Consider the following 9,005-nt stretch of genomic DNA (forward strand, 5'->3'; position numbering starts at 1 on the left):
AAGGGCATCTACGGCCAAAGAGCGCCTTGGCACAAGGTATTTTCCATTTCTCAAGGTGGGGTCAAAGACCCATTTTCCAAGCATTTCCCCCCTGATAAGGCTAGCACCAGGCCAGGGGAAAGCTTGTACCCATTGTATCACCGGTGGGTACCCGGCGGCATTTGGGATCGAACCCAGTTGTTCTTAGTGTTGTCTCATCTCTCTTGATGCAGTAGCGGTGAGTTGCCACATCACGTGTTCTGCATTTCTGTTTTTGTTTACAGGTGAGTGCCTGGTGACAAGCCGCATGGCCAAGTTCTAACGCTGTGCGGTGACGAATTTGGTAAGCGACGCAGTCTCCACATTGTAATTCGAATCCCACACACTGTCTAACGTCTGTTTGCATTAGCACGTATATTCACGTCCCCTTTGGGCCGAGAAGCTAAAAAGCGGGCATGGTCTGCAGGGCCTCCTTTGACCTGGGCCAAGATTGTATTCGTGTAAAAATTTGCTGTATTGATTTGCACAATACTTGTACTGTATTTAATTAATTTTTATTGTAAATAGGTGCGTGGATTTTGCACATCAAGATTCGTCTGCAATATCTGTGCCGTTTAGAACAGTTCCGAAGCTCTGAGAGACGGCTGAGCTTTTTGAGATTCACAAGCGGAAATCCTTCGTCAGTTCGTGGTTTTTAGTTCACGCTAAAGATCTGACACTCAAAGGACCCTAGACCTCCAAGCAGGGCGTGGAGCTTGGCTCTATTTACTAGCGCCTGTAGCGTCGCGTAGTCACTCGTGTGCGCGATAGTACCATCACTGTGTGTTAACCAAAAATATATGCGGAATTATAGCGGCTTCTTTTTTCCTCCGCTTGCACAGTGGCAATGTCTGTTAGGTTTATTCTGCAACCTCGTAGTTGCTGAGCACACATAACCACTCGCACCTACCGATTCCTGCCGCGCACTATTGCTAATGACGTCAGTGTTCGATATATTTGCAGGCAGTCGCGTGAAAATGCGCTCGTTAATCAATGAAATTGACTGTGCTGATCATAAGACGCTGACCCATGTTTAAAAACTCACGTAACCATAGCAACGATCACAGTGGCACAGCAGCGGTACAGTAAAGGCGCTATCAACCGAAATTGTTCGAGAGCATGAAAGTTATTTTTATTTCATAAAGCCTTTACTTTGTGAATAGTGAAGGCGAACTTGCTCGTTCTGTCGTCCTTATTGAAACCCTTTTCGTGTCGAGTGGCACCTAGCAACTGTTGAATGCGTTGTCACTGCACTGTGGCTGCGAAATGCATAATTTACACCCTGACTACGAGCCCTCACCCTCAGCATGGCTTTGCCAATCTCTACTTACGCGCTGAATTAAGCTGATTTTGTTTACAATTATAAGAAGGACAGCATCATATGCGAGAAACAAAAAAAACAACAAAAGAAGGCCAACCAAGCCATTAAGCCCGCCTTACAAAATAGCTAAACAACAGAGATACAGCCTCGGACATAAAAGTATAAACAACGAGTTCGAATGAAAAAATGCAGTGAAGAAATACGGATGGTAGACGACGACACTGCACTCCCCTATTATTTAGGTGGCACTGCACCAGAGGTCAACAACAACAACGACTGCCCCCCAGGCTCTTATACCTCTCATCCAAATCTGCACGCTCAAGGTAACAGCTGCCCCAAGTGCACGTGTTTGTTCAATGCTCCTCATTCAAGCATGTTCACTTGTTTTCGAACGCTAACTTAATTTGCAGCTACGGGGTATAATTGAGTCAGACGATCCATCTATTTATCAACCAGCTGTATAGTCATTGGATAAATTATTCATTCCGTCATTTTGATTAGTCAGTAAATCAGTTAGTCACTAAGTTCGGTAGCAATAAAAAAATCATACTCGTATTTTTCTTTACTGCTAATTAAGTTTGGCAATGAGTCGACCAAATGTTATTAAGCATTGAATATCGCTGTTCATAGGATAACTAATGAAGGAGACTGAGCCGGAAGATACGGCAGGCACCTTTCCGCATAGTGGGCTGAAAGCAAGACTAAGAAAATATTCCATAAAAACTCATAACAGCGTATTGCCAAAAATTAGCGCAAATACGAAACATGACGACACATCGCTTGCTATACAAACTATTTTAACAAGGTATACAACGGCATAAAAACAGAAAGTGGTTTTTAAGCAACATGAGAGAACAACTTTGGATCGGCAAAATGATGAAAAAAACGAGAACGATCAAGTCGGTTTAGGGCCCGAAATAATGATTTTGAGATAATAAGTATCGAAGACAATTTTTTGAGCTCAATCACCGGGGGGGTAGTGCGTTAAGAAATATTCGTGGAGCTCAATTATAGAGGTTCATTACGAATGCAAGGTCTACTTTGGGGGCCTTGCAGCTTTCAATTATGCGATATACTTGGCGGAGCTAACCTAACCTAACTAGAGCTCTTAAATCCTGCCAGTCTCGAAACCCCGAAGGATTTATGCATAAAGAAAGAGCAGCCTAATAGGTCCAAATTTTAATTCCGTTTGACGTTTTCATCGCCCTCGGCAGTAACATAAGCTGCTTGTACTTCCTCTGAAAAGCTATAAGCAGCCGCCGATAGTCTTTGATAAAGCTTACAGAATTCACGAGCTTTAAAAGAACTTATGCAGACTCTGAAGTTTCGAACTCTTGGGTGCAATAAACCTACACGACTACGGCACTGATTTCTCATTCAAAATAAGCAAGAACAAAAGACGACATACTTGGGCTTAATCCTTCGTATCTGCCTTCTTTCCGTTATGTTTCTATCACAAAGAGCGTTTTTGAATGTTTTTCCCAAGAGTTTCGATTTTGTGGTGCGCGCCTGTTCGGTCTAGTAAACCCAATTACTTCAATATAATGGCTCCCAGGGCTCACTAGAACTGCACTATACTTATGCATTGCAACAATCGCAGAGGCCTCGTTCGCGAATTCATCTCGTAACTATCAGGAATGCACAAAGAAAATGGCGACTCAAGACGAAAGCAACTTGAAGAGCGACGCACCACAACAAAGGAACTCTTGCTTTCATCAAAACAAAGGCAGGCCATCATCCTTGTTTTGCGGATAAACAAGTAAAAAAGGATGGTGGTGGATAGGAGCGCAGTTCTCAAGGACTTTGTTTTAACTGCCGGCTCAACTGCAGCCGTGAGTCGCAATACTTCGCAACTGTCTCCACCCGCAGAGGAGCTCAACAAGTAAAACACAACAACAGAGCGCTCCACAAATGCTTCCCGCATCGTATCTGGCTTCGCTCTCCACCAAGAGCTGCGTTCCAGTTTTATACTTTCCGTTTGAGAATGAAAAGATGAGTGCGGCATTAAGTGCTTTCCTCTAGCTTTCTTCTCTGGGGGAGCCAGGACTTAAGCTCTTGAGCCGACTGCGCACGCCGGGCTGGATGCACCGGAGGCATCTTGAAGTGTACATCAGAAGAAGCAGCGGCCCGTGGCCAGACTGAGCCTTTCCCTCGAGAGTCACGATTTGCGCGAAAGGCAGGAAAGCCCAAGAGCTATAGCGAGAGCTAAAGTACCACTTTGAAACCTCGCGGCCGTGACTAGCTCCGGGCGTCCACCATTGTTTAAATGAGTGTCCATTACAAGGGAGTGCGCAATTGCCGTGCAGTTTTTAATTGCTGGGCGTGTGCTTCTCGCTCTCGACGCGTTGCCGCATTGCTCCTGCAATGGCGACAGCTGTTTTTTTTTCGTATCAACTGCATTCTTAGGAAGCCTTCTGCGAAGTTCAAACTGTGAAATGCGTTTATATTTTTTCTTGCCGAAGCTGTAATTCTAATGATTCAGACAACCGAGTCAGTCGTCTTCCACGAGCACGCACGTCGCAGTGGTTATCTCTTGGAGATACCATCAGCTTCAATAACACCAATACATTAGCTGCTGGAGAGAAAATACGGACGCGATCGAAACACAATTCTAAAGTACAGCCTTCGCGAATTCGATGCGAAACTAATTTGCGCTAGTACTGAGCTTTCCCTGAGTAACATGATCTCACTTTGCAGTTCGTGTTTCAGAGGTCTTGTTCGCGTTCTGTATGCCGCTGATAGTACTTTGCGTCGGAGGGTGCATTTATTGTCCAAACAGTTCACATTTACAGTGGCCGATTACAGAGACGCGTACAATTCGCTCTCGTGTGTGCTCACAACCCATTTTCTGCTCTTCATTGGCGATGTACGATTTCCGATTGGTTGTTCTATCAGCAACCGAGTTTGGCCACGAATTCTATTGACGTTTGAAGCTTCCTGGCGCTGCGTTTACCTCACGTCGTCGTACTAAAACAGTTCTGCTGTTGCACCGACGTTTTTCTAACACTTTTCTGGTAGCAGTGAAGATTCAGTTATTAATGCGAGAGCAATATATGGCTCACAGAGACCCCGCCTTGATGTACAGCAGCAGTGGTTCGAAAGCTCTTATCACGTAACCATGGTCTCGCATGATGTCAGCAATAGACCATAAGACAGTAATGGGTGATAGGCGATTAAGCAAAATCATTAGACGAGACAGTATCAGTTAGTGATAGTGAAACACAGTCACAGTGATAGTGATAGTGGCAGTTTTGGAATGATAAAGGGTGTTCCTAAATAATCATGGGGGTCATTATTTACAGTGCCAATGATAAAGATCGTTAGGCAGAAGGCCTCTATGTTAAAGACCTTCAGGGCAATTGCCGTCAGTGTAGGCGCCTTAAGGTTGAAGACTTTTACGTCAAATGTATTTATGCTATAGGTCTTGATGATAAAGGCCTTTAAGTCACACGATGCTTTCGCATTCACAGCACGTAACGACCTTGAGTGCCCATCGTAACGTTTTCTCTTTCGGCGCAACACTAGTGCGATCAGCCGGCCGTGGAGGCCGAGTTTCGATGGAGAAGAAACTTTATAGGATCCCGTGTGCTGTGCGATGTCAGTGCACTTCAAAGGTCCTTAGGTGGTCGACATTATTCCGGTGTCATCAACTGTGGCACCTCTTTCTTTCTTTACGACTCCCATCTCCCTCTCCTCTGTTACGACGTGCTTGAGGTGTCCATCGAGAAGTGAGGGAGTTACTGCGCCATTTCCATGTCTCAAAACCAATTTTGAGAGTAAAAAGTTTCTGTGAGGGAAAGGCTTCTATTTATGTGCCTCCTTGTCCTTGCTACGTAAACTCGAAATCCATGCACCGGCGACTGTCGAAGACGTTGTGTGTTGAACACACTGGGTGATGCACTTGTTTGCTAGTACCAGATTGCAGCTTCCAACGGTGCAAGAACCACGGATGTTTTTAAACTTTCGCCGTCATACCCCGTGTTACTGTACTGCACCTTATAATTTTTTTCAGCACTGAAATGCAAGCGGTAGCTTGCACCAGCGAAGTAAGCGCAACACTTCTCAAGACTATTTATGGCATTCAAATACTGTGTGGCTTGTCGACACTTTAGCTATTTAATACAGGGCTATCCTGGCTGCAGGCGCGAATAGGCGCGATGACCTTAACTGTTTTAAGCGCCAGGTGGCTACATCGGCAGGCCTCTGATTCGACGACATGAACTGTACCTTCCACTACAACGAAGTACTCAAAGAATTACTTTCTAATAGTGAGTATCCCCCCCCCCCTATAAAGTGCTAGCGCTAATAGAGAGTTATAGCATATCGCGTTTCTCTTTTTGTTTCTGCAAAAGCCATCTGCGCATGCGTGCTTCCGAGAAGCCCGAACTGCGCATTCTCGCCGAGGCTCCGGCAAATCCCAACATAAGAGGATCCAAGTAGCTGAGCGCGGATTGTGGCTTGTGTATCACAATGCCACAGAACTAAAGAACATGTTAACAAAATTGGACAGAATAATGATCATGTCATGAATTTAGTAGTTTTTTAATTGTTCATGTTATCCTTTTAGCCGAAAAATAGATCGAATTATCGGAAGCGTATGTCCTTGCATGCTTCGAGATTCCCGATACAGGGATCGAACTCTCGACCGCGCGTGCAGCAGCTAAGTGCTGTAGCCCCAGACATACATTAGCGGATTCCTGGAAGAAATGCTAGCTCCGTAGTGCCGATCGGCAGCTGTGATCGCGAAACCTATCCGGCAGTGCGCCCTACGTACTTCTCTGGGCTCTCTGATGAAGGGGACCGCAGGCCACCTTCTTGTTATTTTCGCTTGTACCTTCCCTTGCCCATGCCACATTGAGTGCAAAGCTATCCTCTCACTTAGCTTCGCTATCGACGTTTGTTCAGCTCCTCTCCGAAATTCCCCGAACTCTTCGCCTCTCGAGAGTGTGCTGGGCGCGCAATCTGTTGGGAAGCTGACGCAGAGGCCTTCTGAGCACACCTATCGGTAGACTCGAGCTGGCTCGAGATGGATGCGTCAAATTGATGGAGCGATTTATGCGAACAAAAACATTATTCAAAAGGCATCACCATGGCACTTACTTCGAAACCACAGGAGGAGAATTTGTTATCTGCTTTGAGAAGGGGAAAGCTGTCGATTCTTGATATCGTATATCTATAAGCGGTATGATAATGCGCTTGCTTCTTGTGTAAGCGCGGACATGCTTATGCTGGGCTGGTTATCCCCTATTTTTTGAAGAACCACACACGTGCTTGTGTATGTTATTGATTGGTACCGTGACACACTAGCGACATGGTGTGGTGCCTAGGAGCTGTTCATGCACAGACCATCCGAGTGCACTTCGTACCCAACTCTTCTGAACAGGGAAGTAATTCTTTCTTGCCGACTACTAGTGCCTCGTTGTTTCCCGGGCTAGAACGAGAAAAACTCAGGGAACACTCCGACTGTATACGTCGGGTTGTATTGACTTCAAGGCCGGCAAAGCTCTGCTTGTCCGAGCTCCCTCTATCTTTCATTGATGTTTATTTTTTGCTTTATTTCTTTTGAGATGACCAAGAAAAAATGCAAAATAAAAGTTTTCTTTTTTGCAATGTTATTAGTTGCAAAGTACTTTTGCAATGTACTTTGAATTGTTGCTGGTTTGCAACTGAGAAATACGCACCACTTTTATTTAATATTGTTACGCACCTGATCGGCGCCACCTTCGCGCTGAGTCACGAGAATGATGAAGCGGACGCTGCCGCGTGAGGAGCGCTCTGTCCGAAGTCCCCTTCTATGTCTGCGGCTGCCCTCCTGGTTCGGGACAATATAGTACAATATCTGGACTTTCTGTGCACCTCAGTTTGGCCGAAAAAGCTGCATGTGTATGCAGTCTTAGTCACAACCCACACTACTTTATAGACCAGACCTTCGTTGTGTACCTGCCAGTTCCTAAGATCGGCGCAACATGATCTGTTTTAAATGACTCAGATTTAAAACTTGTCATTTTATTTGAACAACAGGAAATTTGAGTAAATCGATCGGCTCGCGATTGCCTTCTCTGGGATAAGCGTAGCTCTTAGATGATTGTATAATCAGAGGATGTGAAGGCTGTCCACATTCACGAAAATGTGAACCAAATATCGAATGCTTGACACCGCACTGAAATTAAGTTTATCTTCAAAGTACTTGCTTTAGTTTCGGGCTTTTCCTCGTTAATAAAGTAGGCGTCGGCGATGTCGTGACAACTGCCACTCTAGGAAGCCGCTCCAAATTCGTTCGCACTTCACACCTCGTATCATATGTCTATGATTTGTACAACACAAAACCGTCTTCCTCGCCCGTAACAAAAATGAAGGAACATTGGCTGTTCAGACACACTTGGGTTGCGATGCTACGCTTCCACAACTACGGCCTTGTGGTAAGGTGTGCCATAACGCCAGGCGCGTATCAGTCCCTGTCGTTCGTTCTATTACCTACTACCCTGCCCTTTGCTCGTTGTTGCTATAGGCTGCTACATTCATCGCTTTCCGCTAAACCTGCCGAAAGGGATGTCAGTCAGAGCGTGAAGCTGTTTCTCCCACGACTCATTAGGCGGCTTGGCGAGCCGTACCGAACTGTTCCCCTTTCTTCATCCGAAGCAGGCGGCCGCGCAGCTCGAACGATTGATACTTTGCTGGCCGGAGGCTCACCTGGTCACGCGCGCTGAAGGGGCTTCGATCCGTCTCTCCGTGCAAACACACCGCATTATACGACCCTCCTGCCGCGCGCATCCACGTCAGCGTGTGGCTGCGACGAGCAAGAAAGCGGGTCAGCGGCACAAGCAGAGCCCAACGCACGACGTGCTCTCTGCCGATAACCACGCGGGCCCCAGAAAAAGCGTTCATCGATTTTAATGATTCCATTGTAGCGAGAGAACCGCCCGAGGCCGCTCGACGGGCTGGCGCAACCTTGAGCGCTGCTCCGGGCACTCTCCGGCCTCGTTGTTTTTAAGCTCACCGAAACACACTGCAAACAAGCCTGCAAGCAAGCAAGCCTGAAAGAAAGCAACCTGCAAGCAAAGTAACCTGAAAGTAGGGAACCTGCAAGAAAGCGAACCTGTAAACAAGGACGCACTCTATGGTGCTTTCTTTCTTTCTTTTTTTGTGGGAGCTTTGTTCTTGGTTGCTCCCTTACGTGACTTTTAGTGCCGAACCTCGGTGCAGGCAGCGATTTGGAAGCCGTGACAGAAGTGGCTGTCGGCATGGGTTCGTGCACCGTCTAATGACGTTCAGTGTGAGCGCATTTTGTCCATAACGAAAGACAGTTTGATGTTTTATAGATGGCAGGTTTCGCGGTGGCCCTTCTTATGTTTGTTGTCATTGTTTAAGTTTAAAAATGCCAGCCCAGGGTGTTCTTAAATATATAATAGGAGAAAAACTTAAAATAGGTGGAAAGAGAACCGAGACTTCTCAACTCACCTTCACTTTAGGGTTGCTAAAAAAAGTAAATAAATAGGGACATATAAAATAAGAAGGCAAATGTTTTTTTTTTCGACGCTCAAGAACCGGTAGTGCTCACAGACCAACGTGCAGTTTTCTCAAAGCTCTAGTGGCCGGAATCGTTACGTGTCTTTAATGACCACACCCTGTGCCCTTATGGGTAAACTGCAAGCCTTCAAACAACCAC

At 46.0% G+C, this 9,005-nt stretch overlaps 1 protein-coding gene across 3 annotated transcripts in view; it reads left to right on the plus strand.

The window, feature by feature from the left end:
- Positions 1–9,005, plus strand: part of LOC144128435 (dopamine receptor 1-like) — a 385,821-nt gene that overhangs the window by 137,962 nt on the left and 238,854 nt on the right. For 2 of the 3 annotated variants that reach the window (XM_077661831.1, XM_077661832.1), the window contains exon 2: positions 264–322. The exons of the other annotated variant lie outside the window; for it this stretch is intronic. The gene's annotated coding sequence lies outside the window, so the exon portion shown is untranslated. The remainder of the gene's footprint in view (positions 1–263; positions 323–9,005) is intronic. 3 annotated transcript variants of the gene reach the window in all.

This window comes from Amblyomma americanum, chromosome 4 (assembly GCF_052857255.1).
Source record: "Amblyomma americanum isolate KBUSLIRL-KWMA chromosome 4, ASM5285725v1, whole genome shotgun sequence".
Taxonomy (NCBI): Eukaryota; Metazoa; Arthropoda; class Arachnida; order Ixodida; family Ixodidae; genus Amblyomma; species Amblyomma americanum.